Consider the following 7,500-nt stretch of genomic DNA (forward strand, 5'->3'; position numbering starts at 1 on the left):
AATTGCATTTCCGCATCGGAATGCGGAAATCGGTAATGCAAGAGCCGTAGGCGGATTTCCGCCGGAAATCGCGGAAATTTCCGCCGGAAATCGCGGAAATTCCACCCGACTTTAACATCGATTTTCTCAAAAACTATAAGGTCTTTTTGAAAACTTTTTTTTGCATCTTGTTCACAAGATTCAGTTTAATAAACGCTAAAAATTTGGTGTTTCTAGGACTTAAGGGAGCTTTTCTATTAACCGCTAAAGTCGGCGGATTTTTACTGTAATGTAAAATGCAGAAAATCTGCATCTGTCTATTTTCTGCATTTTACATTACAGTAAAAATCCACCGACTTTAGAAGTTAATAGCAAAGCCCCCGTGAGTCCTAGAAACACCAAATTTGCAGGGTTTATTAAACAGAACCTTCTGAGCAAGATGCAAAAAAAAGTTTTCAAAAAGACCTTATAGTTTTTGTGAAAATCGATGTTAAAGTCGGGCGGAATTTCCGCGATTTCCGGCGGAAATTCCGCCTTGCAATGCGGAAATTGGTAGCGGAATGCGGAATCGGTAATCTGTACATGACGGAATGCGGAATTACCGCGGAATCGGAATTTGGCATTCCGACCATCCCTATGTACCACCCAACCGATGTATATACATGTGTGGTAGTAGGTTCAAAGAAATTGCAAGGAGCATAACTATGAGCGTAGGCCATCACTATGCCTAAATCAAGGGCTCGTCCGGGTATTGAACCCGGGACCTCTCGCACCCGAAGCGAGAATCATACCCCTAGACCAACGAGCCGACTCTGGCGACAGCAGTGGCAGTGAAAAGGACACAGAGTGGTGGAACAGGCTATAAGTGGGCTTTACTTGATTTCTTCACTTACTTTTAGCAAGAGCACTCTTTCGCTTCTGTTCAACACGTAGTTTAAAGGAAGGGCTCGTCCAGGATTTGAACCCGGGACCTCTCGCACCCTAAGCGAGAATCATACCCCTAGACCAACGAGCCAGATGGAAGCTAGGGTATAGAAACTGCATCCCCGGCTTGCACACTAAACACACACATGTGCCTTTATTTTTTTTTTTTTTTTTTTTTTTTTTTTAACAGTAGCAAGTTCCTTCTATTGGCTAGATGAATGCTTTGCCTTTAAAGTGATAGATATGCTTAATATTAGTTGAAGCCATTTTTGGTAGATTAAAGATTTTATTGATACATATGTTTTGTTTAAAAAAGCTTCAAAATTGTGACCAGCAAAAACAATGTATGGGTGGTATACTGACACAAGCTCTGCAAGGGCTGCTCTAGGATCATGGGTGCCTTACATGCTAGCACAACATTTGCCAGTAGCATTTCAAAAAATGTTACTTAGGGCAAAAATAAAGTCCGTGCAGCACACACTCATCAACTATCATGAGGGGAACTAGAAAGAAGCCGTGCTACACCTCAGAGCCAAACGTTCCCCGTCCTGACATGGCAAGAGGAAAGACTTGGGCTCGTCCGGGATTTGAACCCGGGACCTCTCGCACCCAAAGCGAGAATCATACCCCTAGACCAACGAGCCAGTTAGCAGCCCTGTAGCGACCTGTACCACCCAACCGATGTATATACATGTGTGGTAGTAGGTTCAAAGAAATTGCAAGGAGCATAACTATGAGCGTAGGCCATCACTATGCCTAAATCAAGGGCTCGTCCGGGTATTGAACCCGGGACCTCTCGCACCCGAAGCGAGAATCATACCCCTAGACCAACGAGCCGACTCTGGCGACAGCAGTGGCAGTGAAAAGGACACAGAGTGGTGGAACAGGCTATAAGTGGGCTTTACTTGATTTCTTCACTTACTTTTAGCAAGAGCACTCTTTCGCTTCTGTTCAACACGTAGTTTAAAGGAAGAGCTCGTCCAGGATTTGAACCCGGGACCTCTCGCACCCTAAGCGAGAATCATACCCCTAGACCAACGAGCCAGATGGAAGCTAGGGTATAGAAACTGCATCCCCGGCTTGCACACTAAACACACACATGTGCCTTTATTTTTTTTTTTTTTTTTATTTTTATTTTTTTTAACAGTAGCAAGTTCCTTCTATTGGCTAGATGAATGCTTTGCCTTTAAAGTGATAGATATGCTTAATATTAGTTGAAGCCATTTTTGGTAGATTAAAGATTTTATTGATACATATGTTTTGTTTAAAAAAGCTTCAAAATTGTGACCAGCAAAAACAATGTATGGGTGGTATACTGACACAAGCTCTGCAAGGGCTGCTCTAGGATCATGGGTGCCTTACATGCTAGCACAACATTTGCCAGTAGCATTTCAAAAAATGTTACTTAGGGCAAAAATAAAGTCCGTGCAGCACACACTCATCAACTATCATGAGGGGAACTAGAAAGAAGCCGTGCTACACCTCAGAGCCAAACGTTCCCCGTCCTGACATGGCAAGAGGAAAGACTTGGGCTCGTCCGGGATTTGAACCCGGGACCTCTCGCACCCAAAGCGAGAATCATACCCCTAGACCAACGAGCCAGTTAGCAGCCCTGTAGCGACCTGTACCACCCAACCGATGTATATACATGTGTGGTAGTAGGTTCAAAGAAATTGCAAGGAGCATAACTATGAGCGTAGGCCATCACTATGCCTAAATCAAGGGCTCGTCCGGGAATTGAACCCGGGACCTCTCGCACCCGAAGCGAGAATCATACCCCTAGACCAACGAGCCGACTCTGGCGACAGCAGTGGCAGTGAAAAGGACACAGAGTGGTGGAACAGGCTATAAGTGGGCTTTACTTGATTTCTTCACTTACTTTTAGCAAGAGCACTCTTTCGCTTCTGTTCAACACGTAGTTTGAAGGAAGGGCTCGTCCGGGATTTGAACCCGGGACCTCTCGCACCCTAAGCGAGAATCATACCCCTAGACCAACGAGCCAGATGGAAGCTAGGGTATAGAAACTGCATCCCCGGCTTGCACACTAAACACACACATGTGCCTTTATTTTTTTTTTTTTTTTTTTTAACAGTAGCAAGTTCCTTCTATTGGCTAGATGAATGCTTTGCCTTTAAAGTGATAGATATGCTTAATATTAGTTGAAGCCATTTTTGGTAGATTAAAGATTTTATTGATACATATGTTTTGTTTAAAAAAGCTTCAAAATTGTGACCAGCAAAAACAATGTATGGGTGGTATACTGACACAAGCTCTGCAAGGGCTGCTCTAGGATCATGGGTGCCTTACATGCTAGCACAACATTTGCCAGTAGCATTTCAAAAAATGTTACTTAGGGCAAAAATAAAGTCCGTGCAGCACACACTCATCAACTATCATGAGGGGAACTAGAAAGAAGCCGTGCTACACCTCAGAGCCAAACGTTCCCCGTCCTGACATGGCAAGAGGAAAGACTTGGGCTCGTCCGGGATTTGAACCCGGGACCTCTCGCACCCAAAGCGAGAATCATACCCCTAGACCAACGAGCCAGTTAGCAGCCCTGTAGCGACCTGTACCACCCAACCGATGTATATACATGTGTGGTAGTAGGTTCAAAGAAATTGCAAGGAGCATAACTATGAGCGTAGGCCATCACTATGCCTAAATCAAGGGCTCGTCCGGGAATTGAACCCGGGACCTCTCGCACCCGAAGCGAGAATCATACCCCTAGACCAACGAGCCGACTCTGGCGACAGCAGTGGCAGTGAAAAGGACACAGAGTGGTGGAACAGGCTATAAGTGGGCTTTACTTGATTTCTTCACTTACTTTTAGCAAGAGCACTCTTTCGCTTCTGTTCAACACGTAGTTTAAAGGAAGAGCTCGTCCAGGATTTGAACCCGGGACCTCTCGCACCCTAAGCGAGAATCATACCCCTAGACCAACGAGCCAGATGGAAGCTAGGGTATAGAAACTGCATCCCCGGCTTCCACACTAAACACACACATGTGCCTTTATTTTTATTTTTTATTTTTTTTAACAGTAGCAAGTTCCTTCTATTGGCTAGATGAATGCTTTGCCTTTAAAGTGATAGATATGCTTGATATTAGTTGAAGCCATTTTTGGTAGATTAAAGATTTTATTGATACATATGTTTTGTTTAAAAAAGCTTCAAAATTGTGACCAGCAAAAACAATGTATGGGTGGTATACTGACACAAGCTCTGCAAGGGCTGCTCTAGGATCATGGGTGCCTTACATGCTAGCACAACATTTGCCAGTAGCATTTCAAAAAATGTTACTTAGGGCAAAAATAAAGTCCGTGCAGCACACACTCATCAACTATCATGAGGGGAACTAGAAAGAAGCCGTGCTACACCTCAGAGCCAAACGTTCCCCGTCCTGACATGGCAAGAGGAAAGACTTGGGCTCGTCCGGGATTTGAACCCGGGACCTCTCGCACCCAAAGCGAGAATCATACCCCTAGACCAACGAGCCAGTTAGCAGCCCTGTAGCGACCTGTACCACCCAACCGATGTATATACATGTGTGGTAGTAGGTTCAAAGAAATTGCAAGGAGCATAACTATGAGCGTAGGCCATCACTATGCCTAAATCAAGGGCTCGTCCGGGTATTGAACCCGGGACCTCTCGCACCCGAAGCGAGAATCATACCCCTAGACCAACGAGCCGACTCTGGCGACAGCAGTGGCAGTGAAAAGGACACAGAGTGGTGGAACAGGCTATAAGTGGGCTTTACTTGATTTCTTCACTTACTTTTAGCAAGAGCACTCTTTCGCTTCTGTTCAACACGTAGTTTAAAGGAAGAGCTCGTCCAGGATTTGAACCCGGGACCTCTCGCACCCTAAGCGAGAATCATACCCCTAGACCAACGAGCCAGATGGAAGCTAGGGTATAGAAACTGCATCCCCGGCTTGCACACTAAACACACACATGTGCCTTTATTTTTTTATTTTTTTTTATTTTTTTTTTTTTTAACAGTAGCAAGTTCCTTCTATTGGCTAGATGAATGCTTTGCCTTTAAAGTGATAGATATGCTTAATATTAGTTGAAGCCATTTTTGGTAGATTAAAGATTTTATTGATACATATGTTTTGTTTAAAAAAGCTTCAAAATTGTGACCAGCAAAAACAATGTATGGGTGGTATACTGACACAAGCTCTGCAAGGGCTGCTCTAGGATCATGGGTGCCTTACATGCTAGCACAACATTTGCCAGTAGCATTTCAAAAAATGTTACTTAGGGCAAAAATAAAGTCCGTGCAGCACACACTCATCAACTATCATGAGGGGAACTAGAAAGAAGCCGTGCTACACCTCAGAGCCAAACGTTCCCCGTCCTGACATGGCAAGAGGAAAGACTTGGGCTCGTCCGGGATTTGAACCCGAGACCTCTCGCACCCAAAGCGAGAATCATACCCCTAGACCAACGAGCCAGTTAGCAGCCCTGTAGCGACCTGTACCACCCAACCGATGTATATACATGTGTGGTAGTAGGTTCAAAGAAATTGCAAGGAGCATAACTATGAGCGTAGGCCATCACTATGCCTAAATCAAGGGCTCGTCCGGGAATTGAACCCGGGACCTCTCGCACCCGAAGCGAGAATCATACCCCTAGACCAACGAGCCGACTCTGGCGACAGCAGTGGCAGTGAAAAGGACACAGAGTGGTGGAACAGGCTATAAGTGGGCTTTACTTGATTTCTTCACTTACTTTTAGCAAGAGCACTCTTTCGCTTCTGTTCAACACGTAGTTTAAAGGAAGGGCTCGTCCGGGATTTGAACCCGGGACCTCTCGCACCCTAAGCGAGAATCATACCCCTAGACCAACGAGCCAGATGGAAGCTAGGGTATAGAAACTGCATCCCCGGCTTGCACACTAAACACACACATGTGCCTTTATTTTTTTTTTATTTTTTTTTTTTTTAACAGTAGCAAGTTCCTTCTATTGGCTAGATGAATGCTTTGCCTTTAAAGTGATAGATATGCTTGATATTAGTTGAAGCCATTTTTGGTAGATTAAAGATTTTATTGATACATATGTTTTGTTTAAAAAAGCTTCAAAATTGTGACCAGCAAAAACAATGTATGGGTGGTATACTGACACAAGCTCTGCAAGGGCTGCTCTAGGATCATGGGTGCCTTACATGCTAGCACAACATTTGCCAGTAGCATTTCAAAAAATGTTACTTAGGGCAAAAATAAAGTCCGTGCAGCACACACTCATCAACTATCATGAGGGGAACTAGAAAGAAGCCGTGCTACACCTCAGAGCCAAACGTTCCCCGTCCTGACATGGCAAGAGGAAAGACTTGGGCTCGTCCGGGATTTGAACCCGGGACCTCTCGCACCCAAAGCGAGAATCATACCCCTAGAACAACGAGCCAGTTAGCAGCCCTGTAGTGACCTGTACCACCCAACCGATGTATATACATGTGTGGTAGTAGGTTCAAAGAAATTGCAAGGAGCATAACTATGAGCGTAGGCCATCACTATGCCTAAATCAAGGGCTCGTCCGGGAATTGAACCCGGGACCTCTCGCACCCGAAGCGAGAGTCATACCCCTAGACCAACGAGGCGACTCTGGCGACAGCAGTGGCAGTGAAAAGGACACAGAGTGGTGGAACAGGCTATAAGTGGGCTTTACTTGATTTCTTCACTTACTTTTAGCAAGAGCACTCTTTCGCTTCTGTTCAACACGTAGTTTAAAGGAAGGGCTCGTCCGGGATTTGAACCCAGGACCTCTCGCACCCTAAGCGAGAATCATACCCCTAGACCAACGAGCCAGATGGAAGCTAGGGTATAGAAACTGCATCCCCGGCTTGCACACTAAACACACACATGTGCCTTTATTTTATTTTTTTTTTTAACAGTAGCAAGTTCCTTCTATTGGCTAGATGAATGCTTTGCCTTTAAAGTGATAGATATGCTTGATATTAGTTGAAGCCATTTTTGGTAGATTAAAGATTTTATTGATACATATGTTTTGTTTAAAAAAGCTTCAAAATTGTGACCAGCAAAAACAATGTATGGGTGGTATACTGACACAAGCTCTGCAAGGGCTGCTCTAGGATCATGGGTGCCTTACATGCTAGCACAACATTTGCCAGTAGCATTTCAAAAAATGTTACTTAGGGCAAAAATAAAGTCCGTGCAGCACACACTCATCAACTATCATGAGGGGAACTAGAAAGAAGCCGTGCTACACCTCAGAGCCAAACGTTCCCCGTCCTGACATGGCAAGAGGAAAGACTTGGGCTCGTCCGGGATTTGAACCCGGGACCTCTCGCACCCAAAGCGAGAATCATACCCCTAGACCAACGAGCCAGTTAGCAGCCCTGTAGCGATCTGTACCACCCAACCGATGTATATACATGTGTGGTAGTAGGTTCAAAGAAATTGCAAGGAGCATAACTATGAGCGTAGGCCATCACTATGCCTAAATCAAGGGCTCGTCCGGGAATTGAACCCGGGACCTCTCGCACCCGAAGCGAGAATCATACCCCTAGACCAACGAGCCGACTCTGGCGACAGCAGTGGCAGTGAAAAGGACACAGAGTGGTGGAACAGGCTATAAGTGGGCT

At 45.1% G+C, this 7,500-nt stretch overlaps 22 non-coding genes across 22 annotated transcripts; all 22 read right to left on the reverse strand.

The window, feature by feature from the left end:
- Nucleotides 1-715: 715 nt before the first annotated feature.
- TRNAP-CGG (transfer RNA proline (anticodon CGG)) lies at nucleotides 716-787 on the reverse strand. The gene has a single exon. It is a non-coding gene; the product is annotated as a tRNA-Pro (tRNA).
- Nucleotides 788-922: 135 nt separating this feature from the next.
- TRNAP-AGG (transfer RNA proline (anticodon AGG)) lies at nucleotides 923-994 on the reverse strand. The gene has a single exon. It is a non-coding gene; the product is annotated as a tRNA-Pro (tRNA).
- A 481-nt stretch (nucleotides 995-1,475) lies between these two features.
- On the reverse strand, nucleotides 1,476-1,547 carry TRNAP-UGG (transfer RNA proline (anticodon UGG)). Its single transcript has one exon. It is a non-coding gene; the product is annotated as a tRNA-Pro (tRNA).
- Nucleotides 1,548-1,668: 121 nt separating this feature from the next.
- Nucleotides 1,669-1,740, reverse strand: TRNAP-CGG (transfer RNA proline (anticodon CGG)). Its single transcript has one exon. It is a non-coding gene; the product is annotated as a tRNA-Pro (tRNA).
- Nucleotides 1,741-1,875: 135 nt separating this feature from the next.
- Nucleotides 1,876-1,947, reverse strand: TRNAP-AGG (transfer RNA proline (anticodon AGG)). Its single transcript has one exon. It is a non-coding gene; the product is annotated as a tRNA-Pro (tRNA).
- Nucleotides 1,948-2,432: 485 nt separating this feature from the next.
- TRNAP-UGG (transfer RNA proline (anticodon UGG)) lies at nucleotides 2,433-2,504 on the reverse strand. The gene has a single exon. It is a non-coding gene; the product is annotated as a tRNA-Pro (tRNA).
- A 121-nt stretch (nucleotides 2,505-2,625) lies between these two features.
- Nucleotides 2,626-2,697, reverse strand: TRNAP-CGG (transfer RNA proline (anticodon CGG)). The gene has a single exon. It is a non-coding gene; the product is annotated as a tRNA-Pro (tRNA).
- Nucleotides 2,698-2,832: 135 nt separating this feature from the next.
- On the reverse strand, nucleotides 2,833-2,904 carry TRNAP-AGG (transfer RNA proline (anticodon AGG)). The gene has a single exon. It is a non-coding gene; the product is annotated as a tRNA-Pro (tRNA).
- Nucleotides 2,905-3,377: 473 nt separating this feature from the next.
- Nucleotides 3,378-3,449, reverse strand: TRNAP-UGG (transfer RNA proline (anticodon UGG)). The gene has a single exon. It is a non-coding gene; the product is annotated as a tRNA-Pro (tRNA).
- A 121-nt stretch (nucleotides 3,450-3,570) lies between these two features.
- On the reverse strand, nucleotides 3,571-3,642 carry TRNAP-CGG (transfer RNA proline (anticodon CGG)). Its single transcript has one exon. It is a non-coding gene; the product is annotated as a tRNA-Pro (tRNA).
- A 135-nt stretch (nucleotides 3,643-3,777) lies between these two features.
- Nucleotides 3,778-3,849, reverse strand: TRNAP-AGG (transfer RNA proline (anticodon AGG)). Its single transcript has one exon. It is a non-coding gene; the product is annotated as a tRNA-Pro (tRNA).
- A 474-nt stretch (nucleotides 3,850-4,323) lies between these two features.
- TRNAP-UGG (transfer RNA proline (anticodon UGG)) lies at nucleotides 4,324-4,395 on the reverse strand. The gene has a single exon. It is a non-coding gene; the product is annotated as a tRNA-Pro (tRNA).
- A 121-nt stretch (nucleotides 4,396-4,516) lies between these two features.
- Nucleotides 4,517-4,588, reverse strand: TRNAP-CGG (transfer RNA proline (anticodon CGG)). Its single transcript has one exon. It is a non-coding gene; the product is annotated as a tRNA-Pro (tRNA).
- Nucleotides 4,589-4,723: 135 nt separating this feature from the next.
- Nucleotides 4,724-4,795, reverse strand: TRNAP-AGG (transfer RNA proline (anticodon AGG)). Its single transcript has one exon. It is a non-coding gene; the product is annotated as a tRNA-Pro (tRNA).
- Nucleotides 4,796-5,280: 485 nt separating this feature from the next.
- Nucleotides 5,281-5,352, reverse strand: TRNAP-UGG (transfer RNA proline (anticodon UGG)). Its single transcript has one exon. It is a non-coding gene; the product is annotated as a tRNA-Pro (tRNA).
- Nucleotides 5,353-5,473: 121 nt separating this feature from the next.
- On the reverse strand, nucleotides 5,474-5,545 carry TRNAP-CGG (transfer RNA proline (anticodon CGG)). The gene has a single exon. It is a non-coding gene; the product is annotated as a tRNA-Pro (tRNA).
- Nucleotides 5,546-5,680: 135 nt separating this feature from the next.
- TRNAP-AGG (transfer RNA proline (anticodon AGG)) lies at nucleotides 5,681-5,752 on the reverse strand. The gene has a single exon. It is a non-coding gene; the product is annotated as a tRNA-Pro (tRNA).
- Nucleotides 5,753-6,230: 478 nt separating this feature from the next.
- TRNAP-UGG (transfer RNA proline (anticodon UGG)) lies at nucleotides 6,231-6,302 on the reverse strand. Its single transcript has one exon. It is a non-coding gene; the product is annotated as a tRNA-Pro (tRNA).
- A 121-nt stretch (nucleotides 6,303-6,423) lies between these two features.
- Nucleotides 6,424-6,495, reverse strand: TRNAP-CGG (transfer RNA proline (anticodon CGG)). Its single transcript has one exon. It is a non-coding gene; the product is annotated as a tRNA-Pro (tRNA).
- Nucleotides 6,496-6,630: 135 nt separating this feature from the next.
- TRNAP-AGG (transfer RNA proline (anticodon AGG)) lies at nucleotides 6,631-6,702 on the reverse strand. Its single transcript has one exon. It is a non-coding gene; the product is annotated as a tRNA-Pro (tRNA).
- A 469-nt stretch (nucleotides 6,703-7,171) lies between these two features.
- On the reverse strand, nucleotides 7,172-7,243 carry TRNAP-UGG (transfer RNA proline (anticodon UGG)). Its single transcript has one exon. It is a non-coding gene; the product is annotated as a tRNA-Pro (tRNA).
- A 121-nt stretch (nucleotides 7,244-7,364) lies between these two features.
- TRNAP-CGG (transfer RNA proline (anticodon CGG)) lies at nucleotides 7,365-7,436 on the reverse strand. Its single transcript has one exon. It is a non-coding gene; the product is annotated as a tRNA-Pro (tRNA).
- Nucleotides 7,437-7,500: the final 64 nt, after the last annotated feature.

Source organism: Hyperolius riggenbachi, chromosome 4 (genome assembly GCF_040937935.1).
Source record: "Hyperolius riggenbachi isolate aHypRig1 chromosome 4, aHypRig1.pri, whole genome shotgun sequence".
In the NCBI taxonomy this organism is placed as follows: Eukaryota; Metazoa; Chordata; class Amphibia; order Anura; family Hyperoliidae; genus Hyperolius; species Hyperolius riggenbachi.